Genomic DNA, 7,219 nt, shown 5'->3' on the forward strand with positions numbered 1-7,219 from the left:
CAGTATGTTTCCTTCAAGAAGGGTCCAGAAGAGGGAGATGGGCCATTAGCTAGCCACACCTTGATGTTACTAAAACAACATTCTCAAAGGTATCTCTCAATACTTAATAATTCTAGTGTACCAGTAAAGGGTTGCAAAATGTCATTACATTGATCACATTTTGACAGTGGCCTTCTCAGAGGAAAGTACCCTCACTCTCACTCTAATGCATGTTCTCTAACCTTAAAAGCTGGCCACAGGTTGCTTGGCCCTGAATGAGGATAGAACCTTGAGGCAGGCCACTGAAGCTCGTATTTTGGCATTGTGGGAACAGTGACCCAAAGCGAGAGTTCCCAACCTAAAAAAGGAAACTACTGGCCGCAAACATACTAGCTGTAAATGGACGCTTATAGCTTGTTTGCTTTCTTTAGGTAATAGAAGCAGTATAAGACAAGCCTAGGTATGTTATTCAAACATGTGAACCAAATCACCACACTGGTAGCCAAATTTGAGTGGAGACCCTTGCACCCAGAACCCTCATAAGCAATAGCGTAAACAACACCTGCCATCCTGGCCATTCAGACCCCTTGGGGTTTTATATATCTGACTAGTCTCAAACCTTATCCAACATGTCCAAATAGCAGTAGTTTTACTTACGTATTAATGGACACGTGGTCAGGAAGACAAATCACACTGGTAATTTTTGTCGATTTTTACAGCTTTTTTACTTTTCTTAATTATGTATGTATATGTATATGTATATGTATGCACAAATATACCTGTGCACATCACAGCACACAAACGGAAGTCAAGGGGCAACTTATAAGAGCCAGTTGTTGTCTCTACTGTGTGGAACTGCAGTCAAACTCAGATCATCAGGTTTGACAGTGCTTTTTCTCTCAGCCTTCTTGCTGGCCCAATTTTCCACTTGTCAAATAATGTATTTTTTCATGTATAACATGGCTTGAAATATATATGCCCCATATGGGATGATCAAATCTAGATAATTAACAAAAACATTGCCTCATTTTTCCTATTTTTCTGGTAACAGCACATTCACATCCACTCTACATTTAAGAACACAAGCTTGCTGTACCAAACACCTCTTGAAATGTATTCCTCTTCGCTAACTACAATCATATATCCTTTGATTACTACTCCCTATTTGCCCACTCTTCAACCTCTAGTCACCGTTCTTACATTGTTTCTACATAGTCAACAATTTTACATTCCACATGTGAGTGAAATTATGGAATTCTTGATCTGTGCCTGGCTTATTTCATCTTACATAATGCCTTTACCAAGAATCACATCATGAATGTCTTGACCGAAAAAGAGAGAAAAGCTTGGAAGACATTTAGTGTTGAAAACAAGGAAGATGAGGTTGATGAAGAGGTTAGTGCCACTACAATGAAGGGGTTAGTGCCGTTACAATGAAGAGGTTGGTTAGTGTCGTTACAATGAAGTCAATGCTTTGAATTGTGACATCAGAGAAGCTACCCTAAGAACATCTCAGAGACTGGCCACCCGCCCACCCACAACAGGGTCAAGAATATAAAGGTGTAAATTTATTTGAAACCTTTTGCTTTGAAGCAGAGAGCACCTAGATACTTTATTAAACAGAACAACATGGGAAAGTGTTTCCATATACTCTGCCATTTTGGCACTTAGAGCCCACTGTAGCACTTCTCCAAGTGAGCCTCGCTAGTGCTTAGGCTGCTCAAGTACAGTATATGTAATGCTTGTTTTGAAGATGTGGTATTGTGAATTGGAAATGCCCTTTATAGGATTCAAGTATTTGAACAAGTTGATGGCCCTCTTTAGGAACATTATGGAACCTTGAAGAGGCAGAGCCTCATTGAAGGAAGTACATCACTGGGGGCAGGCCTTGAGAGTTTTTTGCCTTGTCCCACTTCCAGTTCTCTCTTCTCTCTCTCTCTCTCTCTCTCTCTCTCTCTCTCTCTCTCTCTCTCTCATCTTTTCTTCCTTGATGTCATCAGCCAGCCAGCTGCCATGTTTCCATCCTGTCCCTGCCATTGTGGACAATAACTCTCTGGAACTGAAAGTCAATATTAACCCTTTATCTCTTTATTCTATATTTGGGTCATATTGTATCACAGCAACAAAAAGTGACTATACAGCAGACATGCACAATGTGATAGCTGTGCTGAAAACCTCTACCCAGATTTTTAAGGAGGCCAGGCAGTTTTTTGGCAGTGTTGGATTCCCTTTGGGTAGCCCTGAGAGGACAATGACTGAAGTTGTTAAGATGATGTGGAAACTGCAATAGAGACCTCCCAGGAAGTTAGAAATGCCAGGAATATGGCCTATCTACTGAGGAAACTGAGACCCTAAAAAGTCAGAGAGGCCACAAATGTGGGCTATCTGCCCAGAAATCCACAGGCAGTGAATAGAACTAGTTCAACAGAAAGGTCATTTGGGCCATAGGCTACAGGGGTGCAAGTCCCGAAGTCTTTTACATCTTACTTTATGTCATTATGTGTCCCAGATGCCAGGCATGATGGCACAGAATTGTTTCCCCACTGAGTTTAAGTCTTGTCTTGGTCCCAACCTGTGGGAAGCGAGCACAGCCGAGCCAGCCAAAGATGGAGCCCTGGCTGGCTGCCAAACCTCGTGCTGTTTACTTCAACTCTTGGCTGATTGCCAAGGCTCGTGAATCCCGCTTGTTTACCCCAACTCTGAAGTATGGTGAGCCCAAAAACAGGTGCTGCCAGCCTGATGATCTTGCTACGTGGCTAATGAGCTGCACTCTGCCTGCCCGCTGCACGTGTGTGTGCCCTGATTGGTCCTGGCTGAAGGGAGGGCTGTTGGAAATGCTATATGAACAGCTGAGGTGTGTAATAGAACTTTACTTATGAGGACCGACTGACGGACTTACTTACGCGGACTTACTTGATGACTGATGACAGAGGACTTGCTTACGAGCAGCATCATAGTGGGTGAGATAATGAAGAGACTATAAGAGAGAATCAAGGAAGAAAAAGAAACAGAAGCTTGAACCTCACCTTGGTGTCTGTGTCGTCTTTCCTGGACTCTGCTGGACAGAGTCCCGGCTCGCGACACCAACCTCCTTTCTTGTGCCTTCATTCCTCACTTTTGAAATGAAAATGCATATCCTGCTGTACAACTGTATGTTTCTAGCAGTTTTGCAGGGAATCATAACAAAGAGTCTGTCTTGACTCTCAGAGGAGTGTGAATTTTTGAGAAACAATGGAGTTAAGACCATAGGAACACTTGGAGATTCATTGAATGCATTTATAAATGGACAAGTATTTTGAGGTAGGAATAAAATATTATGGGATGAATGTGACACATCCTCTAAAGGGCTCATGTGTTAAGGGCTCAGTCCCTAGCTGGTGCTTTTTCAAGGGCACTGAAATTCAGTGATGATTTCATCCATTGATGAGTTCATACTGAATGGACTATTATGAGGTAGAGTCTAGGTGGAGGGAGAGGGTTACTAGGGATTAGCCTTTGAAGTATATACCTTGTCCTTGACTCTTACCTCTCTCTGCTTCCTATCCTCAATGAGGCAAGGCACTTTCCTCCACCACAAGCTTTCCATCATGATCTGACTCACTGTTCACAGGCCCAGAATCAAGAGAATCAAGTGACCATGGGCTGGAACCACTGAAGCTGTCAGCCAAAACAAATATCTTCTCTCATAAGTTGTTTTCTCAGGTATTTGGTCACAGTGACATAAGTGACTTCTACAACCTTTTAAAAATCCAAGTAAACTCTGTCTTCAATGTACAAGCACATCCCACTGTAGAATGATGAAAGTACAGTAAACCACTTGCATCATTTTTCTAACATGTAAACTTGTAAGTTGTCCCAATTCAATCCATTCTTATTCCCCATCTACAAAATGTATTAAATGTATTAATGTTTTCTTTCACACACTATCCAGGGATAGGTTAAAAGAAGCAAGACTACTGGATGTGATAGCACATCACTTTAATCCCAGCACTCAGGAGGCAAAGGCAGGTGGATCTCTGTGAGTTTGAGGCCAGCCAGCTTACATAGTCAGTTTCAGGCCAACCTAGTCCACATAGTGAGACCCTATCTACCTTTAAAAGTTGAGGGGAGGGGGACAAGACTCATGGCAAGGAGAGCAGGCCGTGTGAATTATGAGCCAATGTGAATGTAGTCAGAGTGAAGAAGGGAACACATCTTTTGTTATTTAGAAATAAGACTAGTACCACTTGGTGACCATTGCATGACTAGGAGAGGGAAGAGAGGATGGTTTCTGATGTGCAAATTTTTGGCTTCAGTAATTAATTCTCTTTTAGAAGAATGGAAATATATTAATTCAAATAATGCTTATTGAGCATATACCACACATCAGGATGTGTTCGATGTTGTACATACAGAAGTAAATTAAACTACTACATAAAAGTTAACATAAAATTAAAGACAGTTACAAGGACAAATAGATAGCATTTGCCCCTTCCTATGAAGCATGGAGAAGTATGTAGTATCATACCTATATTGTCCCTGATAAAAGGTCAGTAAGCTGAATCTAATCTTGTGGAACTATCAGACAAGCTCAGACTGATGAACCTTTTGCAAACTAAATTGCATGTACTCTTCACAATTCTCAAGATCATAATATACACAGAAATACTTAGAAACAAGTTCAGGATACTAAAAAGAATACAGCTGAATGCAACATATGATCTAGTATTGGGTCTGAAATAAGAAAAATTTCTTTCTCTGTAAAAGTCATTGTTGGAACAATTAGCTAATAGCATAAGGTCTATAGCTTACGTAACAGGACAATGCTAATTTCCCAATTTTGATAATTGCACTGTGGTTGTATAAGACAATATTCTTGTTTTTAGGAAATATACCCTAAAGAAGGTCATACCTGATTTAGGGATGGTTTGACTGTTTTTTTAAATTAATTATTTGAGAATTTCATACAGAAGTACATTGTATTTAAGACTGATTTTTTGAAAAATGACAATGCTACAATAATGGTAAGCATTCAGTAGAAACAGCATTTCAAATTTCGATTATTGTTCCCTTCACAGGCTGGTGATATGTAGTGCAGTACTATCTCCCAATATTCTACAGAAGAGTACTGAGTCACAGCTCCCAGCCAGACATGCAATCACTGGGGTAAGCAGCCTGTATTCTAAAATGTACTAGGTTGTTAAGCTAAGAAGTCTATAGCCTAAGTGTATTTAGTGCCTTTTTAGCTTATATCTTTCACACATGCTAGTTTTACTGAGACATGAGCCAATATATATCAAGGAGTATATTATTTTGAAGGAAAAGGCTAAAACATAAACTGGAAGTAGGTACAAAGGATAGCATAACAGCTAAGCACAGTGTTATGCCTGCCTGCATGCATGTAAGTGTACACACCCGTGGCATGCAGTGCTCGGAGAGGACAGAAGAGGGTGTTGGGTCCCCTGAAACTGAAGCTATGAACAATTGTTAGCCATCATGTGGATGCTGGGATTCAAACCAGGGTCTAACTGCTGAGCCATCTCTCCAGCACTTTTAGGCTCTGGAATTAAAGTGCCTGCGTTTTAATCCCAGCATAGTTATTTCCTATATATTGCACTTAGAGGAGTTGTTTAAATGTTCTATGATTTAATATTGCTCACCAGTAAAATGGATGAAATCATAGTATCTCATATGTCGTGGAAATGATATAAGAGTGAAGTTAGAGTGCAAATGTAAAGGACTTCACCCTGTGTCTGGTATGTACAAACATGTTTGACTACATTTAAACTAGTCAGCATTTGTCCTCAAAATACAGAGAAAAAAGGAACCGTCTCAGTATTCTAGGAACAAGTCCACTGTAAGAAACAACAATGATAACAGAAAGTTATGTTTAAAAAACGTGACCAGTGTCCTCCTGGAGATTTGAGAATCAAGAGACCAAATGAGACCATTAAAAAATGGGCTAAAGATCTAAACAGAGAGTTCTCAAAGGAAGAAATAACGATGGCTAAGAAACATCTTAAAAAGTGTTCAACATCACTAGTAATTAGGGCAATGCAATTTAAAACCACCCTAAGCTATCATCTTACTCCAAACAGACTGGCTAGGATCAAGGGAACAAATGATAACAAAGGCTGGCAAGGATGTGGAGAAAGGGGAACACTCATTCACAGATGGTGAGATTGCAAACTCGTGGAGCCTCTATGGAGTGGAGAACTCTTATAAAACTAAAAATGAACCTACCATATAACCTACCCAGTTATACCACTCCTTGACAAATACACAAAGGACTCATACTATTGTAGAGACACTTGTACAACCATGTTTGTTGCTGCTCTTTTCACAATAGCTAAGAGATGGAAGCAACCTAAGTGCCCCTCAACTGATGAGTGGTTAACAAAAATGTGGTATATTTACACAATGGAGATCTATTCAGCAGTAAAGAAAGATGAAATGATGAAATTTGAAGGAAAATGGATGGATCTAGAAACTGTTATACTAAGTGAAGTAACAGACTCAAAAAAGTAAAAGACATATGTTCTCCCTCATTTGTGGATCCTAGCACCAAATCCTTTTATAGTCCATGCTCTTTTAATAAGATGATCCTATACAGCAGTCCCTTCTGCATGAAATAAGTACCATCATCTCAACTTCAGCTGTGCCTGATTGCTAAACATCATCACAATTGGGCTTGTTGTTGGTTGTGCTCCTTCATTAAAGGAGGGGCAAGCAGGGTCAGTGGACCTTCACTGGAGTATCCAGCCACTCTTCCCAGCAAAACTGTGTGTAATTCGACACTAATTACACATGATCTCCTGGATTTGTGGAGGGCTAATGTATACAATCTGGGGAAGGCTAGGAAGAGAAAGCTTGATCCCTGCTGGGTAAAGGCTTTCCAGTGTGCATACACCTAGGTCACTCACATACTTCAGCAACCTTTCTGTCATCTCTGTAAGTAAGCTCAGTAAATTCATTGGTTCCCCAGGAAAACTTTAATCAAACATTCGACACTAGAACCTTAAAAGGGGATAAGCATTGCTTAGTATCTCCAGAAGAAGAATCCTCACAACAGATGGAAAATTTATTTGTTAATGTTATTGTGTCTCATAATTATTTAAAAAGAAAATTAGAATGTAAAAGATGTTAAAAGGATATGGGAATGGAGATATTTTCCAAAATAGAAAAAATTAGAAAGTCTAAACAAGTGATGAAGGTCTGTGTCGGTTTGTTATGATTTATAAAGGATGAGACAAAAATAACA

General features: G+C 40.0%; 1 pseudogene; it reads left to right on the forward strand.

Moving 5' to 3' along the window:
- Positions 1–1,293: 1,293 nt before the first annotated feature.
- The window catches only part of LOC103737457, a 13,188-nt pseudogene continuing 7,262 nt past the window's right edge, over positions 1,294–7,219 (forward strand).

The sequence above is a fragment of the Nannospalax galili genome, unplaced genomic scaffold, assembly GCF_000622305.1.
Source record: "Nannospalax galili isolate Female #2095 unplaced genomic scaffold, S.galili_v1.0 scaffold198, whole genome shotgun sequence".
Taxonomy (NCBI): Eukaryota; Metazoa; Chordata; class Mammalia; order Rodentia; family Spalacidae; genus Nannospalax; species Nannospalax galili.